At 43.0% G+C, this 13367-nt stretch overlaps 1 protein-coding gene across 2 annotated transcripts in view; it reads left to right on the top strand.

Moving 5' to 3' along the window:
- LOC144678955 (uncharacterized) overlaps positions 1-13367 on the top strand; it is a 46555-nt gene that overhangs the window by 25536 nt on the left and 7652 nt on the right. The gene's annotated exons all lie outside the window — the stretch shown is intronic.

Here is a 13367-nt window from a genome sequence, read left to right as displayed (position 1 = left end):
TAGGAGAATTCAGAGAGAATGCAGGTGATACCCAGAGGATGAGCCAGGGTCCATAGCAACAGGTGCAGACACAGAGAGTCATGACTTTATCCAAGGCATAATGAAGGTAATGTAAGGCTCAATTGTACTCTGGAAACTGCTGCTCAAATACTGACTGTATTAAGTCTAACGGATGCTTAAATAAAATTATAATTGTTACCAATATGGAGTCAGATTTGAACCATTGAACAGCCATTCCAACTGACTCCAAAAAAAACACTTCTTACACCCCTTTATGCAGCTAAAAATTGCTTTCCTACCGATATTGTGCCAGGCAGCTTTGCCAACATGGCCTGTATGAATCCAGAGGTTGTGCCAAATGGACATGCATATCGAATTATGCATTCATTCTGCCTTCATTTGAATAAATTCCTGAAGGCATGGTCTCATTTCTTAAGTATTGTTCCAGATATGTTGGCAGGTAGTCACCACCCTTCAGCTTGATTGACTCAACTTGTGATGATGACTTATTAGAATCATTCTGCTTTCTTTCTTTTTTCCACTCTGTTTCTTCTCCGGCTCATGTTCCCACAATGACAATTGAACTGTACAAGTCCTGTTATGGATCAAACAGATGTACAGGGCAAAATTACTTTTAACATAGTAAATAGTGGAATACTGTTTTTCCTTGTAATTAGCAACCTGCCAACAAAATCATGTGAATGTGCAATTGAAAACATGCTGTTATTGGGTTGTGAGTTTTGTTAACTGGGAAGAAAACTATGTGGGTCTGAACACCTTCGAGCTTTCCTTCTGAAAACAGAATGTGGTGGGCCAGGACATCTATCTGCCAATATCGCGTCAAACTGGCCTTGTCCCAAACCTGTGGACACTGTCATTAACACTTCCTGGAAATCTACCCTATGGGGGTGAGGAATATTGGAGTAGAGCCATGCTATTCTGTTGGGTGTCTAACTATTGTTGGGTGTCTAGCCATTGGACAACAAGATGCTTACCAACCTTAAAATACCTGCTAATTTTCAAATTTAATTTTTTAAGCAGCAGTTGCTTATTCAGGGATCAATTGCTGTTAGGAGAGCAGCAACTTCCATCAGATTGTTTCCATTATGCTGGTATGGCACTTTCCATGCAATAGGGGATGATGTGGAACTGTCAGAACAGACGTGGGTGGGCTTTTCTTGTAACCACTTCATCGCATCAGAATTTCTTCTCATTGAGGAAAATGGCCCGACATTCCGGAGATGTGGATTCTGCAGTCCACCATCTCCAATCTCCAACCTCCAACCTCCCCACTGCTCTCCCTAACCAAATGACATCCTCCCACTTCTTAGCCCTAGGAATTTTAAGCACAGCTATTTCCTATGTCTCATTAAAAAGCAAGTTTGTCTTTAATCTACTTGTTTGTTTGTTGAAAATCAGAACAAAGTAGGGCAAAAATGCATCCTAGCTGAATTGTTTGGGCATTATTTAAACTCCCATCCTGAATGTTGAATATCTACAATTTTCCTCATTCTTATAGCAGCTTCCAGTATTGGATTTTCTGTTCATCTTTTGCACATGAAAGATATATATACTGAAAAAGTGTAAAACTGTTGAGATAAAATCTGTTTACCCTATTCACTATTCCAGCCAGGCATGAGTAAGATACAGAAACTCAGTGGGAGGTTGTCCAAATAGCAGATAATATCACACTGGGAGGGCTGTGAAATTAGCAGCTCCAAAATTAGAGAATAAATTGGGCAGAGGATGCACATGGACAGAATAATGGCAGATAACATTTAATGGAGACAAGGGTAAACTGATAGGAAAAATAGACAAAGCCCATACTCCATGAGTGGTGTTGAAACTGTCAAAGATGGAGCTGAAAGAGGAGCTTTCGGGTGGGATTTTCCTTCTAGGGATGAGAAACAGAACTGTTTCCAGGTCCTGATCCCACCCCTGGGGGAAACAGACCCCAGATTTTCAATGGGACATTCCTTTAATCGGACTGGAGTTGGATTTGGAAGGGGTGGGAAAGGAGTTGGAACTGTTCAAGTGGGGCTAGGGTGAGATAAACTTTGGCAGTCATTACTGTGGTTGTCATTTCAATGTGTTACTTACGGTTTGAAAGAAGTCACAAGAGAACAAGAGATTTGGAACCAAGGGCAGGGCAGCCCCTCGATTCACAGGTCAAGACCTGGAGGTCCTCTTCAAGGCTGTGAGGGAGAGGAGGGAGCTCCTCTCCTGGAGGGTGGCAAGAAGTGGCCGCCCTCAGAGACCAAGTAGGCCTGGATGGAGAAAGGAGACACAGGCCTGGATTTTTGCTCCCGAGGCAGATGCACATAGTTAGGAAATCTCTCCCCGCCTAACCCAATGGCCCTTTATAGCACCTGTGCCAAATTAGTGCCAACCTATGACCCTCCAGACACTCCCATGGCACCTAATAGCCCATATGCTAATTTAGTGCCAACTCATGCCAACCCATGCACCCCACCCACCATCCTTTGCCCTTACATCCTCCAAGCCAACTCACCCTGTATCCACCAGGTGCAGATATCAGGAGCCATGCTGAGATGAAATGAAATAAAGTTCTATATATCTATTACAGACTTCTCCATGTAAGAAACACTCTCATTCATGAAAGGCCATTCAATATATTTAAATTCCCTCTAGTACTTAATCCTTTATCAAAACAAACATTTGTAATCATAACACCACTTAAAAGACAGCTAATCCTTTAACTTCTTGAGGCTGTCAATGAAATTGTAAACCTACAGCACCACCCCCACCACTGTGATAATGATAGGTTGTGGAATGCAGTCAAGCAGTAATAATGTACAGTGGTAGTACTTAGGGTTATGTCAGCAAACAGCTACTGCAAGAACATATCTTTTTCAACTCAGACACAGGCAGGCTGTTTTTTTTACAATTTTAAAGGACAGGATATTAAAATAACTTGACAGCTTGACAATTTCACAGACATTATCCACCCTTTATGAGCATTTGTTACTCAGCACTGAGGTCAAATGGGCCTGTTGAGTTCAGCTTTCCCTTGTGTGATTCATGTCCCAGCCCCATTCCCCTACTGGTGAAAATAGGATCTATTTTCCAGTGGTTTCCAGTGCCATTTTGGAAACACCACAGAGTCTCCACAACTAGGCCACAGTCAGCAAATGGAATGTGGTGTGCAGAAACTATTACACTGTTGGAAGAGATTCAATGACCTAATTTGCTCAGGTAAAATGAGTGAATGCTAGGCCCTCAGTTCAGGTCTCTGAGTATTCACACTCTATTAGACATACACAATCTATTTACTACTGTATAGTAGGAAGCACCACAACCAATTTAAACACAACAAGCTCTCATAGCTCTCAGATAATCTGTTCTTGTGATGTTAATTGGGGAATGAATGTTGGCCAGCACACCAGGATTACTTGCCGTTTGTCTTCAAATAGTGCCATAGGATCTGTTAAATTACTCTGAGATGGTCTTGGTTTAACATCTCATTCAAAAGACAACAGATGGAATTTTTCAGGCCCGCCAGCACCAGGAAGCTTAATTTGGTATGAAGCCAAAAGTCAGTTTCCCGACAGCAGGATGAACTTTTGCAATTATGTTCTCGGGACTTAAAAAGAGGGTTAAACACAGGTCTAGCTTTCCAACTGACGATGTCGGGAAGTCCTTTTGCATGCATTAGCATGTCATGCATACTCATTAAAAGTCCACCTCGCCAAATTAGACACCCCCTCCAAATTAAGTTCCCTGCCAGCAAGAACTTAGAATGTTCACATTCATGACTGCACATAAATGTGCACTGACTGGTAAAGTAGACTTCTTCCATGATTAATAGTGAGTTACCGCTGCCTTGTCCTCTTTGCAGAGTGTCTGTAAATGCCAGCCTATGCATGAGGCTGGGTGGTAGCAGTGCTAGTTGCATGGAGGGTGACCAAGGAAGGGAGGAAGGGTCAGCAAGTAAGCGTAGAGCAGTGGCCACGCAAAAGTGGAAGGCATAGTGCAAGCTGTCCAGGTGCCTTTAAATATAGTGCGTGGACCTTCGCCCCCACGAGGTAATGGCGGGTACAATGACTTCCTGCCTGCCCCTGCCTTGAATCAGTGAGCTCTTCGAGGATGCATATGTAATGAGCTGACTAGCACAAGATCACATGTGGTCAGCCATCCTGCCCCTTAACAGAAATCACTCTCACTTCCATGTCCACCACCACACTTAAACTCCAGAACAGATAATTCCACCCCACACCTCCAACAATACAACAGCACTGAGCTGGAGTGTCAGCCTAAATGTTTGAGCTCTGGAGTGGGAATTGTATCTATATCCTTCTGAATTCAAGGCAAGAGTGCTAATAACTTAGCTACAACTGGCACATTGTTTAATCAACCACTTCAAAGGTTGCAGACATGGTAAAAAGAGAGGCGGGGGGGATAATTTACCTTTGTCTCAGACACATATAATGTCATTTGTGACTTCATTAAGAGTTGTTTCCATACTACAGCAGGGAGGAAATCAGATTGGAGTGTTTCAAACATGGGAGTTCTAGGAAATGTGGGCATGAATTTGGGAGGCGATGACACATTCCAGGACTTTAAAGAGGAAAGGGAATCTGGAGGTGGGGTGAGACACCTAAAATAACATGATCAATAAATAAACACATTGAATATAAAACAATTTTTTTTAAATTTAAAACCCCATGAATTTTAAAAATAAATTAATTGACTTTCATCTTTAAACATCTCCAACAACTCCCACCACACTGGCCTTCCCACTCTCAGAGGCCTTGGAGTTTGGCTTCTATTCTGTTGCTGGAGTTTGTATTCGTCAGTTGGGCATTGAGATCTGATGTACTTAAGGCATCTATTAAAGCATAGCTGAATGCTCCTAGGGGAAATTTAGATTATAAAAAAAAACATGCGAACCTGAATTTAAATCCCAGTTAAACAGTTCAGTCTGAGTCCAATGTTAAATTGTGCATGGGTTTGGAACTGAAGCTGTATTTTTCCACGAGATATTTTTTAACCTCTTATCTTTCACGCACCAAAGGCAGTAGGACAAACAACAATTTGAAATTAATGGGAGCTGGAATCAAGGCTGATCAAAGGAGTAAGTGAGTGACAAAGCATAAACGAAAGTTTCAGCAGCAGACATACCGAGATAGGGACAGGGCCAGGCAGTGGTTCAAAAAGTCAAATAGGCCACCCTTATGATGGAGTTGGTATTAGGTTAGAAACTCAGTTTTGAGTTGAACAGGTTGCTGATTAGACTTGTTCAGTCTGAAATAGTGGCTAGAGAGGGGGATGGTAGCTCGGGCATGGAGTTTGTGGCAGAGACTATGGATGACAGCTTTTGTCTTTCCAACGCTCAATTGGCAACAGACAAGGGGTGGATAGAGATAGTGCAGAGCAAGTATTAAAGGAATTGTTCAGGACACTGGCCTTTGTTTTTGATGATGGCCCCAATGGGCTGCATATCATTAAGGAGAGGATCAAGGTGAATCATTGGCAGGACTTCTGAGGTGACAGGGGAAAAAGAAACTATTGCTACAGAAGTTCAGGCAGTGATTAGATGGGTGGTTTCTAATGCTGCCTGTTGATTTCTGGTGATTGGTTGAGATTTAGTGGACTGACTGCGGGCTGGTGAATTGGTGTGCATTAAAGATCTGCATGTTTCAGCAACTTACTACATAAACATTGGGACATTAGGGGAGCAAGTTTTGTATGCTTTGTTGTCTGCTATGGTTTTATACTTCATGAAATATTTGTACGCATAAAAATATTGACTTCAAATGTTGGAAAACGCATCAAATAAAGTGTTAAAGATCTAAATTTTCCTCAACCTCTCCTAAGGAAAGAAACTATGATCTACTATTTATCCTCTTCTAAAATAACGGCTAGCCCCCACTCCTCCCGGTTGAGTAAAGGAGAGAAACTTTCTGCAGCCCGCAGATGAGCAAGACTGAGGAAAATGTTTGAAGGTATCCAAATTTCAATCCCGTAACTGAGTGCAATGGTACCTTGTGCATGGAAACCACCATCTCAGTGGGTACTGATAATCACCATTGATTGTGGTTCTGTTGCATTTAGATGTCTGTCACCAGCCCCAGCTTTTGCTCGTTTACTCAGTTACTGTGCTGTTGCTTTCTGGCAGCAACTCCTCACAGGTTGTCGCTGTTAGCATCACATCCACCACTGTTCAACCTCTGGTCTCTGCCAAAATTCTTTGGAGTCTCTCATTAAAGCTTCCATGCTCTAGATGGATAAATACTTGCATTGCTATTGTCTAGCTCCAGCTCTTGGAGGACTATCATCCACTAAGTACCACCAGTAGCACACTTAAGTCCTTGTCCAGCTCCGTGTGGCTGTCAAACAGCTGCAGGTTTGAATACAACAATCTCTTCTGTAGACTCCAAATGAACAATGCCTTTGACAGATGTTGCATTGTTTAAAAGGCATTACGGCCACATTGTGCAGTTTTCAAGAAATAACAAGTTCCTAGGACAATTATAAACAACATGCTTCAAGAACTCTGCCATAGCAGCCATTTATTGGGAAATGTGTGCTGCTGTAGATGTTGTTAACCATGTGTGTCTCAATGTGTTTTGTTGATTACTTTAAACCCGCAAATACAATGGAATTTGTTAATACTCACCATGTCGCTTATAATAAGAGGGAATACAGGCAGCAATGAGGTCAATAGGAGGCACATTAAATCTAGTTTTAGGAAATATATTGCACCCTATAACAGATTTCTGCTCACTCCAGAAAATTCATGGCGATCAGGGTTTCCCCAAAATCTCCTTCAACAAGTTGCCATAATCCAAATCTAACTCTACGCTAACATCAACCTTAACCCTAACCTTAAGCTCATGGCTTGCTTTGACCAATAGTAACCATCAGTCATATGGCAAGATTTGAAATTTAAAGCGGATTTAATGCAGTAAAATGTTTCCAGGTGTTTCATAGGAGTGCTATCAAACATAATTCGACTTTAAGCCACATAAGAAAATATTAGAAGATGACCAAACATTTTGGGCGGAATCATCCCAGATTTGCACTAAGTGCGGTAGCAACGTTTTACCCTCAGTCGCAATGTTGGGTTTTCATACAGTGTCATCTCAAACCCGCTGCATTACTTAGATATTCCCGGAAAACATGCCATTTCGATGGTAGGGGGGCTCTCATTCGCCCGCCATGCCATCACCATGCCGTTTCATCATGCCAGGCACCATATTTAAAGTCCAGCCGCGCGCACACATCTCAGTGCTTCCAGCCCGTGACTACTGCAGGGAAGATGTCCACGAAAGGCAAAAAGACTGCAGCCCCCAGGTTTAATGACGAGTCACTGGAATGCCATTTGGACATCCTGGAGGCCCACCATGATGTCATCTACCCCCACTTTGGCCGCAGGATGGGCAGTGGCATCACAAATCCAGCATGGCAGGCAGTGGCAGTGGTGGTCAGTGCCAATCGTGCACAGAAGAGGTTGGCCATCCAATGCATATAGAGGATGAATGATCCCATCCATGCAGCCAGGGTATGGCAACCATCTTATCACTCTAAACTCACACACTCAAGCCCATCACACATTCACTGGCATCTCACTCACTGCCAGCTCAAGGGACATCACCACCCATTCTCACACACATACCCTCACATGTCCATCTGGTCTCATCTCTCTGGAGACTGCCTCCTAAGCCCTCACCATCTTGAGGCCACTTGTACAGATCAACATGTGCTCCAACACACACCCTGGGATACCCTCCTTCCCCACTACAGCTCTCATCCTGCAGCCCCTTACCTTGCCTGAGGCCATTTCTCCCCCTTCCCCAAGCAAGGCCTTACCCTGCAGCCATTGAAAAGCCACCCACATATGGCTCACCTGGTAGCTAGAGACACACCCACAAGCCCCCTAAAGGTGATGTGGTGCTGTCTATGAAGCCTGGGGCTGACGACTGCGGCTGCTGACCGAAGCAAGGTAGGCAAACAAACCTTGAAGTCCCAAGCGAAGTGCAGCCCACCAGGTGCACATTGCTTATGTGCTGATGTGAAACGCATCAGTGTGTTTTCTTGCCAATGTGGGCGGACGATCCAGCGGGGGTAGATGAGTCCGGTGGGGCGGCCTTATAATAATATGTCTTACAATTAAATTCCTGATGTCCAATAGCAGGAAACGCAGCCATTGGCAGGCTAAGTGGACAATCACAAACTGGTTTCACGCTGTTGTGAAACGATCGTGCCACATTGTCCGCTCACGCCACCGAACACACCCAATGCCGGCAGGTACAGAAAATCCCGGCCTTGGTCAACGAGGTAGGTTTTAAAGATTGTCTTAAAAGAAGACAGAAATGTCGAGAGCTAGGGAGGTTTAGGGAGCGAATTCCAGAGCTTAGGGCCTCATCAGCTGGAGGCATGGATGCCAATGCAGGGGTGAAGGAAATTGAAGATGTACATGAGGCCAGAAATGGAGGAGTGCAGAGTTCTTTCAAGGACAGAAGGCTGATGGTTACACAGATATGGAGGAGAGAAGCAGGAGAGATTTGAATACAAGAGTGGGAATTTTAAAGTTGTAGTGTTTCTGGACTGGGAGTCCTGCTATCATGGTTGTGGGTCTTAGCTGGGGTCCTTCATGATCTTGCCTTTTAGATACTGCTGGAAGCAAAGCTATTGGTAAACTTAACCTTTTATTGAACATAATATTATCTATGCACAATAGAGACTTAATACGAGGCTCTACATAGAACTGTCTTTCTCCATGCTCAGTTATCATGTTATCTTACATTGCAGATGATGTAGACTATATATTTACATATTTAACATGAACCCTTTATACTACAGGAATCAATGTAGGTTAGTGAGCATCAGAGTGCTGGGTGAACGGGACTTGGTATGAGTCAGGATACGGACAGCAGTGCTTTGGATAAGTTGTAGTTTACAGAGGAAGGGAGACAGGAGGCCAGCCAGAAGAGCATTGAAATAATTATCCAGAGCTAACAAAAGCATGGATTGAAGTTTCAACAGTTGATGGCAGTGGCGGAGACAGGCAATATTGCAGAGGTGAAAGTCGGCATACTTGAGGGTTTTTTATTCTTTCAAAGGACATGGGCGTTGCTGGCCAGGCCAGCATTTTTATCGTCCATCCCTAATTGCCCTTAGATGATGATGGTGAGCCGCCTTCTTGAACCACCGCAGTCCATATGGTGTAGGTCCACCCACAGTGCTGTTAGGGAGGGAGTTCCAGGATTATGACCCAGCAACAGTGAAGAAACAACAATATATTTCCAAGTCAGGATGGTGAGTGGCTTGGAGGGGAATTTCCAGGCGGTGGTGTTCCCAAGCGTCTGCTGCCCTTGTCCTTCTAGGTGGTAGAGGTCATGGGTTTGGAAGGTGCTGTTGAAGGAGCCTTGGTGAGTTGCTACAGTGCATCTTGTAGATGGTACACACTGCTGCTACTGTGTGTCGGTGTGGAGGGAGTGGATCTTGGAGGTGGTGAGTGGGGTGCCAATCAAGTGGGCTGCTTTGTCCTGGATGGTGTTAAGGGTGGGGAGAAAATGGTGTCAGAAGTTCAGATCAGGCTCAGGTAGGATTTGGTTCAGCCACAGGAAATGGCCAGGGAAGAGAATGGAATTGATGACTAGGGAACGAGGTTTGTGGTGACATCCAAGGCTTTGCTTTTCCCAGTTCTTAATTGGAGGAAATCCATGCTCATCCAATACTGGATATCAAATAATCAATGTGACAAACCACTTGCGATGATGTCAAGAGGTGGTGAGGTAAAACTGGGTGTTTTCAGCATATGTGTTGAACATGATGCTGAGGGGCAGCATGTCGATGAGAAACAGGAAGGAACCAATGATAGATCCTTCGGGGACTCCAGTGGTAGCAGTGTGGCAGTGGAAAGAAAAGCCAGTGCAAGTGATTCTCTGGCTGTGGCTACATAGCAAGAATAGAACCAGGTGAGAGCAGTCCCATTCAGTTGGACAACAGAAGAGGATGGTATGATAGGCAGTGTGAAAGGCAGACAGATCAAGAGGAATGACGAGGAAAGTGAACCATGATCACAATTACATATAATACCATTTGTGATTTTGATAAAGGCTGTTTCAGTGCTGTGGTAGGGGTGGAAACCTGACTAGTGAAGCTCAAACATGGAGTTTTGTGAGAGTTATCAATTGATTTGGATGGTGACGGTGTGTTGAAGAACTTTGGAGATGGAAGCATGTTGGGAGGTGAGGCATTAGTTTGCAAGGATAGAGGAGCCAAGGGCATTTCTTAAAGGGACTAATGATGGCAGATTTGAAAGTGGACTTTACCAGTAATATCAACTAGCATGGGGGCCTGAAAGGGAAGTTCAATGGTCAGCAGTTTAATGGGAATGGCATCAGGAGAGCAAGAGCTGGGTTTTATGGACATGACCTTGGAGAGAGCATTGAGGATGGAGTTTGAATCATATCTTTCAGGATAATATTTTCTTTTAAAATTTGGAAAGTCATTGTATTATTTGGACACTTTTAAAAAGCTTATAAATTCACCTTTGGGCTGGGAGAAAGCATGTCTTTTCCAAGAAATCATTTGATGGGGGAGAGCTGTTTGCTTGTTTGCACTGCAATTATTTTAAATAATGGGAAAAAAACTGGTTTAAAGACAAAGGCTAATGATTTACTGGAAATCACATGACAGAGATGGGCTTTAAGTTTTGAATTTGTCTTTTGAACTCAGTTGGGACTGAACTAAGAAGGGGAACAGCTGCCCAGCTCACACTCTCTTTGCCTTGATTGAAAGCGTCTGAATGTTAGTATCCAGCTAAGGATCCTCATCTCAATGGAATTTCTCTGTATTTGGAAGCCCGAGAAGCTGAGACAAGAAGGATTGATCCGGCTCTATACACCTCCACGCCAAATCTCCATTGGGGAGAAGCTCCATGCCTCTACTGGGACTAGTGATCTGTCTTCACACAAAGGAACCCCAGATCAACAATGTTAAAATCCTGCGAACTTTATACTTTATTTGTATAAAGTCTACTCTTCAACCGCAGATCTCTGCAGATACCCTTATCTGATTGTCCTTTGTGTGTTAGACGTTATTGCAACTTGTTTTAAGAAAGAAGTTTTGTTTTACAATAAATCAATTATTCTGAGTTTATTGAAAGAAGCCTGTTAAAGTCTATTTTATTCTGGGTCTATCAGTAATGGAGGTAGATAATTGGTCATTTTGCAGGATGAATTAAACTTTTAAACAAATGGTGCAACCTGTGGAGTAGTGGGGCTAGATAAATTGCATAATGCTCCCATCCCAGTCATAACAACGGATATAGGAGGAACTAGAGGAAGATGCAAGATTAGGGTTAAGGCAAGGTGACCCCAACTTTAGCTCAGTACTGAAGCTTAGCTGAACACTAACCTCCACCCCAAACAGAGCTCTCAGCCCAATCCTAACCCTAAGGTAAAACCATAGTCATCAGTCCAATTCTAGCCCCTAAAGCAATCCATTGTCACGGACAGAATGTAGTGTTTTGTATGGAAAGATGTATGTATTTTCTTATCCTTGGATTAAATAATAAAGAAGGTTATTTATTCTCACATATCTCAAATTAAAGCACCATTATATACTCAGTCTCATGTACACACACACACACACAGATTGAATACAGATAAAGATACTGCAATTTTAAGGATTACAATGAATTCAGTCTCTGATTTACAATTTCTGGTCTCCCACATAGTAGGCCCCGTGGTGATTTTTTAAATGGATTTGATGATGTAGAGTTGAAGTGAGGGTTTTGCAAAGAAAAGCATTCACAATAGGTTGCCAGGTTTCCTATAGTCAAATATCTAGGAGGTTGGTTCACAGGTGAACTTTGAAACTGCAGCAGGTTAAGTACTTAGGTTGCTTGATGACGTGCAGCTAATTTCAGAGTCTGGTACTCAGACCGGCTAATGACTGATGGTTCTTAAAAGGCATGGATGGCACAGCCTTTCTCTGCAGCAGTTGTTTTGTCAGTGTCCTTCTACAGTCTGTCTAGGTCTGTTCTGGGTCTTCGGATAATAAAATATCAGAAGCCAGTTTCAGCCACCTGGTAACAACTATGGTCCACCCAGATTGGTTTAAAGCTAAAAAGCCATTGATATATAGTAGGAGGTAGATGGTGGTCTTTCACACGTAACTGGTGCATAACTGGTCTCATCAGCCTTCCTTTGTTGAATTACAAACCTAGAGACATAGACTCTATGTCAGGAGAGCAAGAGACTCTATGAGTTCACTGACTCGGCCTTTTGAGTAAGTTTTGAACAGCGGCAGGTATGAATTCCACAGATAACAGTTGTCTTGGTATGCCCATTCCAAGGGGAGTCCCCAACCAATAGTTATTCAGTTCTGAACTTTTTGCAAGCTTAGTAGTTGGTGTTGAATAAGCAAAGGTCATCTGATTCCTTGGGAGCCATCTTAATAGTTCATCACTGTCCATTTTGAACAAATAAAAGGCAGTTCCAGCAGCTTTCACATGAGCTCAGTCCATGTGTAAAATTATTGATATGACATGCATTTACTGGGCATGACACCATAGTGCAATTCTAATCCTAACCCATAAAGATTTTGTTCAAAAACAGATGTTAGTGACAAGGAAAATGGCTGGTTGAGCAGTTGCAAGGCTGTTGGGAACAGTAACAAGATTGTTGGGTTAGACAGCAAAAAGTCAGATAAATTTTGTGGCAGCATTGAGACAGCAGAGAAAACCCTGAAAAAAATTAAAATGTAAAATAACCTGTACTTTTAAGAGAAAATCAGTGGACAGTGGGCTGAGTGCACCCAGCAGTGAATATGAAGAACCAGGAATAAAGCAAGGACACATTTTCTCAATCTCACAAAATTCAACAGTCAATGTAAAAATGCAATCATGGAAAGTTCATGAGAAAATCTAAGAACTAATTCTATCATATTCAACCAGGAAACTGAGTGCAAACCTGAAAGTTTGGTGAGTGGGGGAGCTTAAAGTGTTAATTTTGTTATGAAATTTTGTTCTTAAAATCTAATCTAGTCTGTAGTTAGCAGTAACTGGGAAGTACTGTATAAGTAGACTAAGTTTATTTCTTTCTTGCAGCTCAGACAAGGTAAACACACTCTGCCATGAGAACTGAGCAGTTAATTAGGCAATTGGTTGAATCTTGTTTTTCTACCCTCAGTTCAGTTGGCTATAAATTCAGGGTTCTTTAGTGCAGCTTTGGCAAACAAGAGCAGCTGAGGAAACTGAGTGCAAACCTGAGAATTTGGTGAGTGAGGGAAGAGGAGGAGGAGGAGAACGAGGATGAGGGCAAGGAAGATGAGGAAGAGAAGGATGAGGAGTATGATGAGGAGGAGGAGGTGGACGACAAGGATGAGGACGA

Source organism: Cetorhinus maximus, chromosome 3, assembly GCF_964194155.1.
Source record: "Cetorhinus maximus chromosome 3, sCetMax3.hap1.1, whole genome shotgun sequence".
NCBI lineage: Eukaryota > Metazoa > Chordata > Chondrichthyes > Lamniformes > Cetorhinidae > Cetorhinus > Cetorhinus maximus.
The sequence above is the reverse complement of the archived record's forward strand: the minus strand, read 5'-3'. Positions and strand labels throughout refer to the sequence as shown.